Source organism: Numida meleagris, chromosome 1 (assembly GCF_002078875.1).
Source record: "Numida meleagris isolate 19003 breed g44 Domestic line chromosome 1, NumMel1.0, whole genome shotgun sequence".
NCBI classification, from domain to species: domain Eukaryota; kingdom Metazoa; phylum Chordata; class Aves; order Galliformes; family Numididae; genus Numida; species Numida meleagris.
This window is the reverse complement of record NC_034409.1, coordinates 73621658-73637125: the sequence shown is the minus strand read 5'-3', so window position 1 is coordinate 73637125 and position 15468 is coordinate 73621658. Positions and strand designations below refer to the sequence as shown.

Here is a 15468-nt window from a genome sequence, read left to right as displayed (position 1 = left end):
TGGTATGTTCGCCTCCTGCAACTTGCCAACCTGGATGGCCCAGGCATGTAGCCACCGTGTGGTACTGAAAGCCCAAAGGCGACCTTCGATTTCCATAGACTGCATCTTCAATACGTCCATGCCTATGATATGCTCACCCACACTTCCTATGATCACAGAGTAGGTATTCGGTTCCCAGTCCCCGATTTTCATACCAGTCCCAGACTGGTGTCAGTACCCCCTTATGTTTACTTGGGTTTCCATGAATAATGGTGACCTCTGCCCCCATGTCAACCAGTGCGCGGATCTGTTGACTATTCATTGTGGTCCACCAGATTGTGCAAAGAACAAAGGGGCGCTGATCCCTCCGCACAGTTTGACATTGTATGGGGGCTTGGTCATTTTCCTATTCCTTCTTTTTATGCTGAGCTTGAGGTTTACTAGGACTAGTATGGAAAGCAGTGGCTGCCTGGATTAGCTCCTGCCAGGGGTATTGCCCCTGCTCCACCATCACAGGTGCTACCTGCTGTACAGATGAAGAACCCATAGCAGGAATATTGCCCACCCTCCAGATATTCTGTTTTACATTTTGAGGCCCAGCCATACAGCACAGTGCTTCAATAGGCTGTCCATCAATCTGACTTTTTGGTATGACTTGGTTGAACAGTAACTTAAACAACTTTGTCCATTCCCTGGTCTCCCCCTTCTACCTTTCAGTCACTTTGTTGCCCATCCCTCCAGAGGACTTTGGAGTAATGCTGAGCAAATCTCCTAACTGCTGAAATTTCTCCACTGCCTCACCCAAGAGCTTCCCAGTTTCTGCCATTAATAGTGGGATGATACAGAGGCACCACTTCTCTGGACAGCCCTCCAGGATAGGGTTTCTCATTCCTGGAGTGAGGGGCTGGCCCATATACAATGCAGGATCCCCCATGCTAACAGCCAGTTTCATTCCTTCTGCTATCTAAGTCAAAATAGCCTGCGCTAGTGTAGCCCACCCTCTAGGAGGGGCTGGCCAGTTGCCATCGACAGTGTGGCAGTCAGATAGCCCTTCAACAATTACAGAGACAAGGGGGTGGTTTTCCCCATCACGAACATGCCGCAGAGCACTGTGTACATATTAGTCTGCTGTAAGGCCAACAAACTTCGGACCATCAGAGCCATCAACTAGTGCTGTGTCAGCCCCTTCCTCCATGAGTTGCACTAACCAGAACTGCGGCTTCTCCCCAAATATTGTCCTCTGACAATATTTTGCTAACAAATTATATATATCCTCGGGTGAGAGGTCATTCAATTTGCCTGCCCTCACCCATTATCTGGTAGTAGGATTCTGTATAGCTTTATGCTGCATTATGGAGGCTGCTCGCCAGCTCCCCAGTGTGGGCATGTCCCCTGCTGATTCTGCCTCCTGTGTCCAGCTCACTGTCTTAGCCAGTCATCCCAGATGTTACTATTCCATTTCTCTGGGTTCCGCTCTGGCTGGGTGTCCACGGCATATACCTGGGTCCCTATCGCAGTGGGGTCTACCCCCTTCTGCCTTCGCCTCTGGGTGGCCTGCGCGCCACACCCTCAGCCAACTTAACACACTTCTCCTCTAACTTGTCTTTTGATCAGTCACCGCTACCATGGCTGTTTGGGACACTAAGGACTGTGCCTTCTGTTCCTGTATCTGTCTGTGCAGTCCCTCCCTTTCATTCACAGTGGCAGCCTTCTCCCCCATGAGTTCCTTATATGCCATTGACAGCCACCACCCAGTGCACCCAGCATGCTGGAGGTGCTCCCGGGACATCATCAGCCTGGTTTCCACAAACTGGCCCCAATACCTCAGGAGGTCCATGGGATCATTGTGGTTGCGTGGCTCCAGGCTAACCCCCGTGCATGTCTCCCACCTATCCTATAGTGTATTCCAGGGTTCACACTGCCATCCCGGGAGCTTTATGGGAGGTACCCCCCACCTCATCTTCTGGGGGGCAGTACGCACCATCTGACTCAGTAGGCTATTTGTAATGCTGCCCTAAGTAAAAGATCTGCCTACAAGTGCATCCTCAATAGTAATACACTAATACACCAGTAGTGAGGGATATCCTATGCTGACAGAACAAACACCACAGAGTATGGGTTCGAGTTAAGCTCAACTCCGTTCGAGTTAAGCACAACTTGACTCCACTGGTAACACTGTTTACAGTGAAAGCAAATGCACACAGCACACACACAACAGGGGACAAGCACTCATGCTCACAGGGGGTTGTCTCGTCATGGGGAGCTCCTCTCGTCTCCTAATCCCTCCCATACAAAAGTGACACACCCTACCAGGTGTGCACCCCACCACCAGGTCTCACTTCACAAATCCCCGATCCCATCCTTGTTACCATTTAATGTATCAGGAAGTTCGGAATCAGGGATGAGGCATCCACACAAAACGCATGTTCACACACAGAGTCAGCCAAAGCAAGCATTTAAGCATTTTATTGCATACATACTAATCCACCAAGAGGTCCCAGAAGGACGATTAGCCAGCACATCTTGGTTTGGACATAAGGTGTGGGATTGGTATGCTCAGGGCCTTGTGGGTGTCCCCACGGAGGCAGCGGTGTTCTCTGCCTGAGTTACCTCTCCCTCCTGCCATCCTTAGGATATCTTTGTACCCTGAGCTGGATCATGCACTCTATGCGTGGCCAGCATGTGTATGCATGGTGCAGTGCAGGGGAGACAACCAATCCACAACTTGTTGCTGGTGCCTCGTTACTGTTGCAAAAACACAACCTTGGCTGCAGTTCCCAAGTTCCTTCATTGTTTCAGTGTGATTTCTGTACACTGTAGAGTTTGTTCTGCATGTAGGTCTTCAGATAGTTACAGTTTCAGTATGGTTGCTGCAGCTGCAGCTGCACTTGTGACACTGAGGATCATTTCAGTTCAGGCACGTAGGCCTGAAGGTTACTTTCTGGTGGTCAGACAGTCCATACACACACCTGGGAAAGGAGGGAGTGAGCAAACGACCGTGTGGTGCTTAGCTGCTTGCTAGGTTAAACCACAACAACCTAGCAGGGCGGGTCTGAAAAATAAATCTGATTTGTTTATTGAGTGGTACCATGCCACCTAATGATCATCAGCATCCATTGCAAGCTGTAGAGACTGGATGATGTCATATGGTGTAGCAGTAGTCCAGTCTCAAATTCATGCATTGAGTCAAGATGTGACTGGAGGAAGCCATGGAAAGCAATGCAGTGTAATTACCTCTCCTATGAGTACAGCCTGAAAGAGCTGGGGCTCTTCAGCCTGGAGAAGAGAAGGCTCTGAGGTGACCTGATAGCGGCCTTTTAGTATCTAAAGGGGAGCTACAGGAAAGAAGGGGACAGACTCTTCAGCAGGGTCTGTGGTGATAGAACAAGGGGAAATGGCTTCAAGCTTAAAGAGGGTAGATTTAGGCTGGATGTAAGGAAAAAGTCTTTAACAGTGAGGGTGGTGATGCACTGGATCGGGTTGCCCAGAGCTGTGGTTGGTGCCCTATCCATGGAAACTTTCAGGGGGAGACTGGACTAGGCTCTGGGCTACCTGATTGAGCTGTGGATGTCCCTATTCATTGCAGGGGAGTGATGACCTTCAAAGGTCCCTCCCAGCTCTAAGGATTCTATGAGATGCAAGATAAAAATAGTTCAGTGGGCTATAGCCTCTAACTGAAACCATTCATGACATGAACTGAGCCTTTAGGAGAAAGCCTTTAGTCTTTGAATGCAGTCATGAAAACTTAAAAAACTAAAATCTCAAATACCTACCTTCTGTTGATTTATTGAAAACAAAATGTGTATTTTAACAAAAAGGCATGTACTTGGTAGCATGGTGATTTGGACTTTGGTTGAAGAAGAAATTCCATGTGCAATTCTGTGTGGGATTTTTTTTAATTATGGGGTTGTTTTCAAGAATGAAGAGCATATAGAAGAATAGCTGATTCTTCGTAGATAGATTCATAGATAGATTTTATTTTACTTTCCAGTGATCTGTAGATGGTTTACCCGGAGTGTATGTAAACTAAACCCAAAGCATGCCTTGTGTTCTCTCTGTTCTTTCCTATCACCTGCCTTCTGGGCATCTCATTCTTTCGCTGTCAGTTGTTTTCATGTATAGAACTGTGGCATGGAATCATAGAATCAACGAGGTTGAAAAAGACCAATAAGATCTTCCAATCCAACTGTCCACCTATCACCAATATTTCCCACTAAACCATCTCTCTCAGTACAGCATCGAAACATTTCTTGAACACATTCTGATATATATAGATTTAAATCCTCCAAGACCCCAACATTACAAGGAGAAGAACAGAATTATTGTTGTGCTTCAAGTCTCTTATCCAGCTAGGTAAATTTTAAGAACTTAAGAAGAATTACAGACTGAAGGTAAACTTCAAAGTATGATAAAAGAAAACAGCTTTTTCCAAATCTTGATGTTCTGTTTGTTGTGGATAGAAAACTGGGGAAAGCAGATAGGGAAAATTCTGTTATTTGTGTTTCTTTATTAGAGATTTTAAATGGATGTGCTTACTGTTTTAAAGCCCTGCAATTAGTGGCTTTCTAGTGTGCTCTTTAGGATGAGCACTATTATAGACATCTTTATGAGAAATATTAAACTTGCAGCCATTCGTTTTGTAGGTTTCCCAAAGAATAAGAAAATTCACAGCTTTGCTACTTAAATTTAATGAAAGTCTTGGTACTTCCTAGCATGAACCCATGTGATGGTGTGCTTCCTCTTTTGGCCTGGCTGTTATTTGTAAGGCTTTACCCACGCAGACAGTGAGATGCCCAAGGCCTTACTGAGGACTGATAACACTGTCTTGCTAAGGCAGATAATGACCACAAATTTGTCTCAAACTGGGGAGATGAAAGAACTGATAACAGACAGCTGGTTCAACAACTGAGAGCCAATTGAGCATGAACTAAACAATATGACTGAGTCAACCATCTTTCCCCATAAATAGTGAGCAGCCGAGAGCCCCTTGAGTTTTCTTGCATGACGGTTGGCCGTACGACAGGATTCCCTGTTGAGAAAGGAAACCTCTTAAGATTACACCTGTGCAGAGGTTCCTTACACCTTAACATCAAGATGCCTTGCAAATACAGGTCCTTGGTAAGTGAACAATAGCTTTAAGATTTGTAACCTTTGCCAAGATTATATCTTTAATTGCACACACATAACCCCTCAGACAATAAACCGTTGATTAAGTCTGGGAGTAGGACTGGATTTGGCTGCACCTGGGCAACTTACCTCTGTGGTGTAAGAAGCTTAGAAAGCAAGGGGCTCCACTCTGAACCACCATGTAACTCAGTCATAGGGTCTCCTGGGTGAAGGTGTTTAACTCTGTCCTCTGTGCAGTAAATAATCAAATGTACTTTGCCATCCTGAATCTTGTTAAGTTGATGTCTTATTTACAACTAAGCTTTATGAAATCACTGTGTTATATCAATAGATTTACTGCTGTTTCTTTCTTACAAGTGGAGTGTATAGTTTCTGTCTATGACAGCCCATTGATTTGTTCCATTACTTTTATTTCATCTGTTGATCTGTCAGTACCTTTTCTAATTGTCGTGCTTTAGGGAAGGAGAAGTTCTGAGATTTAGGTTATCTCTGCTCATAATTGTAATAGAATCAAGTGCTAAGTCAAAATCTCTGTACTTCCTTTAGAATTTATTCCAAAGACAAATGTAGAATTTCCTGGGAATTAGCTTTTACTTTGCATCATAATACAATATGCAAGAAAAGTGTTTTGTTACCTATAATTTAAGATGTAATAACTTGCCCAAATAAAATAGGAAGGCTGTAAAAGCATGCAGGCTTTTCTGTTTCAGATATAAGTGTATGCAAAGTGCTAAGGAGATAAAAACACCTTAGTGTTGCAAAATACAAGGTCAATTGGATTAGAGAGCAAATACAAGCTCCAGGACTAGTTGGTGGGATGAAGAAACCTCAGGACAAGTCAATTAATCGACTTTTAATAAAAAATAAATTCTTTTACTGGCTCTATGTAGCTAGTATCTTGAAAATTTCCTTGAGATTTGCTGTGAGAAAATTAAATAAAATCTTGATAATTGCCACAAAAGCACTAGCAATCTTCAGTCAATTGATGTGCACAGTCAGTTTTAAATAGTAAGTAAGAATGCTTACTTTCTGTAATACATTTAGATGGTAGGGGTATCTTCAGTATGTTTTTGTGTAAGTTCACTGCATTTCAGCAAATTATATTTCTAAACTGTATAGAAATTCTCCCATAATGGGAATCTTTGTCCCATCTTGTTTATATTTTATACTTGTTGAGTGTTAGTCTTAGCTTGAGAGGAAGGTTTTCTTTGCTTTTCAATATTTTCTCTATTGTAAAGAGTGCGTATAAATTCTATTTGATTGATTATTTATGACAAATTTAGTGTTCTGTCTACCAGAATACCATTATCATGCAGTTTATATGATTAATTCTAGTTTCAGGTTGCTCTTCAGGTTTTGTACATCCATGCATATGTTTATGGTAGATTACTAGAGAAATAATACTTTTCTTAGTAGGTGATCCAGATGGGCAGCAATATTGTAGCTGTTTCTGGTATTACGTGGAAATATGCACAGACCTCTTAAAAAACTAGATTGAGAAAAGAAGCTCAGAAATTAGCAAGAGTGCAGGTTTTGGTAAAAATGGTAGGCTCTGCCTCTGTATTCTGTGTAGTTGGAGGGAAAGAAAATGAGACCATTAAATGGTGGCAAAGCAGAAGATGTAGGTAGTTTTCTGTGAAGTGAGTGAAGTTTGCTCTCTTGAGCATTTAAAGTTCACATTTGAAATTAGTTATCGAGTTTTGAATTTGGATAATTTGCTACAGTAATTTCATGAACCTTTGTAGAATATGGTAGTGCGGTAGTTACTGCCTTACTTCTGCCTATGTTGTATTAATGGCAATTGTCTTTAATACTATAGAATAATTAGTAAGTAAGATCATCCTGTGGAGAACCAGATGGGCTTGAAGATGAACCCGAGAACTGTAGCTTATATTTCTAAGCTTTGGAAAAATAGTAAGTCACAATCCTGTAAATGCAGCAGTAGCCATAGAGGAATTCAGTATTACAGTGTATTCATATACTGTATGTAAGTCTTTGTAGAGGTACAATGGTTAGTTGCCTGTTGGAGTTGCAGTTTAAATCAGTTTTTTTTTAATGGAAAGATAAAACAGCAGCAACTAGAATTCTGTTGATGTAATAACAATATAATTTTCCAGTCTCTGTGAATTTGAGGATGAAATTGGGGTTGCCAGCACAGCTATACTGTTAAAACTGAAGTGTAGAGAAATAACCTCAAGACTTTATTGGCCTTTTGGTGGCAGTGCTGGCTAGTGTAATACTTTGTGGACAGTGTTGTACTTTGCCCATTCAGTCTGTTGTGGTCCTTAGAGCTCTAGCCTTGCTTTAAGCTTCTTTCATTTGCTTGTTTCTGTAAGTATTATTAAAAGGTGTTGTTGGCAAAGGCTGTAGCTTGAAAACTGTTGGTATGTGATAGGCTGTCTCTGCTATGTAGAATATAGTTATAAGTGGAGGTCTTTGAGGTGATAATAGAGACTGTAGCTGTTCAGACTGTATTACATGATGTGGCTTGGTGAAGGTTCTTTTATTCTGCTACTCATACAGCATCTTGCTCCTGTGCTAAAATAAGCAGGGTAGACTTTCTACATTTACAAAAAAAGTGGGAAAAAAGAAAAAATGTAAAAATGTTTACATTGTGGTATCCAGTATATGCTCAGTACATGAGTTTCTTATTGAACTGAAACCTGAACTGGACTTGGGCTCAGTGGAGATGAAATAATACAAAGAGTAGCTGTATGAAAGTGGTGAAAATCTGTAGTGAAGATAAACAGTCCCAGCAATCAACTGGGAATGCTGTTGTAGCATGTTGGTTTTAAATTTAACTGTTTCTCTTGCTTCTGTAAATCCTGTAATCCTGTCCTCTGGCCAAAACAAATCCAATTTTCATAATTACTTTGTGGCTGGTTCCTCAGCAGGTATTGAACTTGTACGTATCTGTTTTTATTGGCTCAAAATTTCTAACTGTCAGCATCAAAGATGCTTCTGTAGCTTCTTGCTTGCTACAGGTGGAACAGAAAATAGCTAAGATGTTCTTGAAAGGAGAAAAAAAAAAAGGCAGCGAAAATGTGGTAGGCAAAGAGCCAAGAAGGAAAAAGCACTTAGAGACTTAATTTTTTTTACCCATTTTCAACTCTTTTTGCTAACCCTTCATAAAGTTTAGGTTTGAGCTCAACAGTTTAGGTTGGAATAGACTTTAGAGACCATCTAGTTTCAACCACCCTGTGTTGGGCAGTGTTGCCATCCACTAAATCAGGCACTCGACTCAACTGACCAGGTTCACAGGGCCCCATCCAGTCTGGCCTTGAATGCCTCCAGGGATGGGGCATTCAAGCCTCTCTGGGCAACTTGTTCCAGTGCTCCAGCACCCTCTGAGTGAAAAACTTCCACCTAACATTCTGATCTAAATCTTCCCTCTTTTAGTTTAAAACCAATCCACCTTGTGTATCACTTTCAGACTGTATAAAAAGTCAGTATCTTTCCTCATTATAAGCTCTTTTTAAGTACCAGAAGGACACAATGAAGTCTTCCTAGAACCTTCTCTTCACTAGAATGAACAAGCCCAGCTCCCTCAGCCTGTCTTTGTAGGAGAGGTGTTCCAGCCCTCCATCTTAATCTGACCACCACTGTTAAAGATAATAAAATATGTTTTTATAAACATATTAACAGCAAGATGTGAGCCAAGGAGAATTTCCCACCTTTATTGGATGTGACAGGGAATGAGGATGAGAAAAAGGCTGAAGTTCTCTTCTTTACCTCGGTCTTTAATAGTCGGGCCAGTTATCCTCAGGGTTCTCGGCCCCCTGAGCTGGAAGACAGGGATGGGGAGCAGAATTAACCCTCCACAATTCAGGAGGAAACAGTGACCCATTACTCCACCTGGGCTGTCACAAGTCCATGGGGCTGAATGGGATCCACCCAAGGCTACTGTGGAAGCTGGCGGAAGTGATTGCTAAGACGCTTTCCATCATTTATCAGCAGTCCTGGTCAACTGGGAAGGTCACAGACAACTAGAGACTTGCTAATGTTATACCCATCTACAGGAAGGGTCAGAAGAAGGACTGTGGAACTACAGACCTGTCAGCCTGACCTCAGTCTTGGGGAAGGTCATAGAGCAGCTCGTCTTGGGTGAAATTACATGGCGTGTGCAGGACAACCCGGTGATCAGGCCTAGCCAGCCTGGGTTCATGAAAGGCAGGTTCTGCTAGACTAGCTTGATCTTCTATGGCCAGGGAAAGGCTGTGGGTGCAATCTATGTGGATTTTTAGTAAAGCTTTTTACTCTGTCTCCCACAGTATTCTCCTGGAGAAGCTGTCAGCACATGGCTTGGATATATGTAGTCTTTGCTGGATAAAAAAGAAGGAAATGCACAGGCAGTGGAAACAGGGACAGGTACCGTGGGAAGAGTATAAGAAAGATACTAGGTTGTGTAGGGATGATGTCAGGAAAGCTAAGGCACAGCTTGAACTGAACTTGTCTAGGGATACCAAAAAGAACAAGAAAGGCTTCCACAGATAGCTCAACGAGAAAAAGAAAGTCTGGGAGAGAGTACCACCCCTAGTGAGTGACACAGGCAGGCTGGTAACAACAGACAAGGAGAAGGTAGAGGTACTTCAATTTTTTTTTTACCTCAATCTTCCCTAATAACTGCTCACCATACAGCCCTCAAACATTTTGTTTAGTAGGAGGGGATTGGGGAAGGAACGTCCCTCCCACTGTAAGCGAAGATTAGGTTCATGACCACCTGAGGAACCTCAACATCCACAAATCTATGGGTCCCAATGAGATGCATCCCAGAGTCCTATGGCAATTGGGTGATGAAGTCACCAAGCTACTCTCTATGATACTTGAAAAGTCGTGGCAATCAGGTGAAGTCCCTGGTGACTGGAAAAAAGGCAACATCACACCCATTTTTAAAAAGGGTAAAAAGGACAACCCCAGGAACTGCCAACCTGACAGTCTCACCTCTGTGCCTGGGAAGATCATGGAGCAGATCCTCCTGGAAGATATGCAAAGGCACGTGGAAGGCAGGGAGGTGTTAAGGGAGAACCAGCACGGCTTCACCAAGGGGAAATCCTGGTTGACCAACCTAGTGGCCTTCTTTGATGGTGTAGCTGCATCAACGGACAAGGGAAGAGCCACAGATGTCATCTATCTTGACTTCAGTAAGGCCTTTGACACAATACCCCACAACACCCTTCTCTCCAAATGGGAAAGGTGTGGATTTGATGGGGCGACTTTTCAATGGATGAAGAACTGGCTGCAGGATCGAGTCCAGAGACTGGTGGTCAATGGTTCAGTGTCTGGACAGAGATCGGGGACGAGCGGTGTCCCCAGGAGTCAGTGTGGGGGCTGATACTCTTTAATATCTTCATTAATAACATTGACACTGGGGTCAAGTGCACCCTCAGCAAGTTTGCTGATGACACCAAGCTGTGGGGTGCGGTTGACACACCAGAGGGATGGGATGCCATCCAGAGGGACCTAGACAGGCCTGAGCAGTGGGCTCAGGTGAACCTCATGAGGTTCAACAAATCCAGGTGCAAGGTCTTGCACCTGGGTCGAGGCAACCACCAATACCAATACAAGCTGGGGAATGAAGAGATTGAGAGCAGCCCTGCTGAAAGATACCTGGGGGTTGTGGTGGATGGGAAGCTGGACATGAGCTGGCAATGTGCCCTCCCAGCCCAGAAAGCCAACTGTATCCTGGGCTGCATCAAAAGAAGCGTGGCCAGCAGGTTGAGGGAGATGATCCTGCCCCTGTGCTCTGCGCTGGTGAGGCCTTACCTGGAGTACTGTGTCCAGATGTGGAGTCCTCAGCACAGGAGAGACATAGACCTGTTGGAGTGCATCCAACAAAAGGGGCCACAAAAATAGTCTACGGAAAGGAGCACCTCTCCTACTAGGACAGACTGAGAGAGCTGGGGCTTTACAGCCTGGAAAAGAGATGTCTCTGAGGTGACCTGATAGACCTGATAGCAGCTTTTCGATATCTAAAGGGGAGCTACAGGAAAGAAAGAGACAGACTCTTTAGCAGGATCTGTGGTGATAGAACAAGGGGAAATGGTTTCAGGGGGGTAGGTTAAGGTTACATATAAGAAAAAAATGTTTTACAGTGAGGGTGGTGAGGCACTGGAACAGGTTTCGTAGTGATGTGGTTGATGCCCTCTCCCTGGAGACATTCAAAGTGAGGCTGGATAAGGCAACCTGATCTATCTGTGCATGTTCCTATTCATTGCAAGGGAGTTGGACTAGATGGCCTTCAGAGGTCCCTTCCAACTCTAAGGATTCTATGATTCTATGAAAAACTGTCTAGATGGCTGGGCCCAGAGAGTGGTGGTGAATGGAATTAAATCTGGTGATTGGACACTAGTAGTGTTCCCAAGGGTTCAGTATTGGGGCCAGTCTCATTTAATGATGACTTTATTGATGACCTGGACGAGGGGATTGAGTGCACTCTCAGTAAGTTTGCAGATGTCACCCAATTGGGAAGAAATGTTGATCTGCCTGAGTGTAGGCAGGCCCTACAGAGGCATCTGTTTAGGCTGGATTGAGGCCAATTTTATTGGGTTCAACAAGGCCAGGTGCCCCGTCCTTTGATCACAGTAACCTCATGCAGTGTTACAGGCTTGGGACAGAATGGTGGGAAAGCTTCATGGAGGAAAACGATCGTGGTTTTGTTAGGTGACAGCTGTCTGAACATGAGCCAGCAGTGTGACCTGGTAGCCAAGAAGGCCAAGGGCATCCTGACTTGTATCAGAAGTAATGTAGTCAGAAGGACCAGGAAGGAGATCGTGCCTCTGTACTCTGCACTTGTGAAGTTTAGCCTCTTGTACTGTGTTCAGTTTTGGGCCCCTCACTACAAGAAGGACATTGAGGCCCTGGAGCATGTCCAAAGAAGGGTAATGAAGCTGATTTATGAAGAATGGCTGAGGGAAGTGGGATTGTTTAGTCTGGAGAAGATGAGGCCTGGGAGACCTTATTGCTCCCTACTACTACCTGAAAGGAGGTTGTAGCATGGGTACAGCCCCTGGATCGGTTAGTGTGGTTCTCAGATGTGATGACAAAGCTAGCACTGCCAAGCAGTTAAAGAGAACACCATTGATCACAGAGTACCAAAAGTCTTTGGAAGGCAGCAGCATGACAAAAATCACTACGAAGTCTGCACAGACAACCAGAAGCCATGTCATTATAGCACAGACCATACCACAGCCATCTTGGATGAACCAAACCCTCTCTGCTGTGTCTGCCTCTGAGGAAGAGGAATCATAGCTGTCATTTTCAGCAAGAAGTGGGTGGTGCTCAACATCATGGAACCTGTGCCCCAGTGACTGCATGGTTCTCTGGACTTGCTCTCACAGTTGTTTTGTATGTTATTCCGACATCATCTCCTTCCTTTGGGCTACACTGGGATATTCACATAGTCATATCTGATGAAATCTTCCCGCCTCGTCCTTCGCCCGGGCCCGACGGAACCGCCATTCTACACCCTGAGAGGAGCTGGCTCCCCAAGGAGATAGCTGTGGCGGAGAGCAGCAGGGATGCATTTACCTCAGGGCGGTGGCCCTGATCTTGATGAGGCGATTGAGTGCACCCTCAGTAAGTTTGCAGACGACACCAAGTTGGGAGGGAGTGTTGATCTGCCAGAAGGTAGAAAGGCACTACAGAGGGACCTGGATAGACTGGATCGATGGGCCAAGGTAAACCGTAGGAGTTTCAACAGGGCCAAGTGTTGGGTCCTGCACTTTGGTCACAACAACCCCAGGCAACCCTACAGGCTTGGGGAGGAGTGGCTGGAAAGCTGCCTGACAGAAAGGGACCTTGATGTGCTGATGGACAGTGGGCTGAATATGAGGCAGCAGTGTGCCCAGGTGGCCAAGAAGGCCAATGGCATCCTGGCTTGGATCAGGAATGGTGTGGTGAGCAGGACTAGGGAAGTAATCCTGCCCCTGTACTCGGCACTGGTGAGGCCACACCTCGAGTACTGTGTTCCGTTTTGGGCACCTCAATCCAGAAAGGACATGGAGGTGCTGAAGCAGGTCCAAAGAAGGGCAGCAAGGCTGGTGAAGTGCTTGGAGAATATGCCCCATGAGGAGCAACTAAGGGAACTGGGGCTGTTTAGTCTGAGGAATAGGAGACTGAGGGGAGACCTCATTGTTCTCTTCAAATACCTGAAAGGTGATTGCAGTGAGAGTGGGGCTGGTCTCTTCTCACTGGTGACAGGTGACAGGACAAGGGGAAATGGCCTCAAGTTGCACGAGGGGAGGTTTAGGTTGGTTATCAGGAAAAATTTCTTTACAGAAAGGGCTGTTAAGCACCGGAATAGGCTCCACAGGGAGGTGGTTGAGTCACCATCCCTGAATGTGTTTAAAAACTGTTTGGATGTGGTGCTCAGGGACATGATTTAGCGGTGGGTTGTTAGGGTAGTATGGTTAGGTTGCGGTTGGACTTGATGATCTGGAAGGTCTTTTCCAACCTGAGCAATTCTATGATTCTGTGGTGGGGGTTGATCTCTTTTCCCAGGTAACTAGCGGTAGGATGAGAGGTAATGGCCTTAAGTTGCATGAGGGGAGTTTCAGGAAAAAATTAGAAAAAATTTCTTCTCAGAAAGAGTGGTGAGGTATTGGAACAGGCTGCCCAGGGAGGTGGTTGAGTCACCATCCCTGGAGGTATTCAAGTAACATATAACACTGAGGGACATGGTTTAGTGGGCATGGTGGTGATGGGATGACAGTTGGGTAGATGATCTTAGAGATATTTTCCAACCTTAATGATTCCATGATTCTGCAATTCCAAATAAAAATGTGTTCATTATTTACCTAGCTACTGCTTGGCTTTTTTTTTTTTTAATAGTCTTGGTTTTAATAATAAAATATGTGCAAGACTTAGGCTTCTTGAAGCTTCTGCCAAGAACTTTGGTAACATATTAAGTGCTAACCAAACATTTGAAAGATATGGAATTATTGTTGAGGGATATTTCTTTTTACTGAACATAGTGCACTACATTTTTTTGTCTGCAGTGGAGTGTTATCACATGTTCTACAATTCCATGTCATTAGAATCAGTGAAGCAGCGTACACTGGGATGGGTTTTATCAGTTGGCTTCATCTCTGTCTTACTACACAGTAATATTCCATCTCCATTTGAGGTAGGAAGACAGAGGGGCTGAGATGAAGTGTTGCAGTAGTCTTCTTAGTTGATCCAGTTCCCAGAAATGCCAGAAGTCAGTATGCCATCAGATACATTCTGTGCACAGTGGTCCTGACCACCTAGGACCTGTCTGATTGCCAGTGAGGATTTCAGAATGTGCCTGTAGTGGTTATGAGGGTCAAGTTTCTGATGCCTCTCTGAAATGAGATGTAGTAACAGCTGTGCATTTCTATCCTGCTGCCGAACAGAAGTGGGATTCATTTTTTGATTCTGATTCATACCCATGTGCTAGAGTATGTTTCTGATCACCTTTCAAATGGTGTTCAACTGACTTTCACTTGGGTGTCTTGAAAGCACCTCTAACATCAGAACACTCCAGGAGCTTGGAGAGAAGGAACTGACAGAACAGTCAGCAGTTTTGAAAGGTTTTGTCAGGAGCCTGGCCTTGGCTATATAAGGCATCAGTGACATCATCACATTTAAGAGCTTTTGTAACTACCAATAAGATGCTGACTTGTGAGAATTCTTGTAAGAATTACTCTTCTTTATTTTCCCCAGTTCTAAAACTTATAATAAGCTGCTGCAGATTCATAAAGGGCTGTCTCAGTTTGCCTTGTGTTTTTAATCTGCTCTGTCATTTCCCTTCCTGAGGTCCTCAGCCCAGTCTAATTACTGTCAAATGCAGCAGCTGCTGCCTCCGCACTGCTTAAATTGGTAATAATCTCTGTGTGTCTGTCCATTCAAGTGAATTCGCCTTTAATATCCAGCAGAGACATACCATTCCCACAGTGCATCTTGTTTTTGTTTCCTGTTATCTAGTAACACGTTAGTGTACAGTTTGCATTAAAGAAAACAAAAACTGCCCCACAAAATAAAGCAAAACAAAGAAGCATTGAATAAAACTGTGTTTTATGAGCAAGTGTCTCATTTAAAGCATTTGAGATCTGTAGACTGAGGGTGGGGGGGAGTTGGTGGTAGAAAAATTGTACCGTGCATCTTCATGTTGCGTTGGACTCATTCTAGTGAGTTACGATCAGCTCTCTTTCCCTACAACTTACTGTTTGATCAGGAGCATGCAAGTATCCAAGATGTAGAGCAACACAAAGGGATGTTGTGTCTCTTCATGTAGCGTAAAAATGTAAGATGAGAAAGCATAGTCTGAAAATATAATTACAAAGAAGTGATGATTAAAAAGAGAACAACTAACAAACACATTACTCAAATAACGGTCCTTTT

General features: G+C 44.3%; 1 protein-coding gene across 4 annotated transcripts in view; it reads left to right on the top strand.

Moving 5' to 3' along the window:
* Positions 1–15468, top strand: part of TSPAN9 (tetraspanin 9) — a 185836-nt gene that overhangs the window by 37369 nt on the left and 132999 nt on the right. The window contains exon 1 of one of the 4 annotated variants that reach the window (XM_021393902.1): positions 4990–5097. The exons of the other annotated variants lie outside the window; for them this stretch is intronic. The gene's annotated coding sequence lies outside the window, so the exon portion shown is untranslated. Of the gene's footprint in view, positions 1–4989; positions 5098–15468 lie in introns of those variants that run through there. 4 annotated transcript variants of the gene reach the window in all.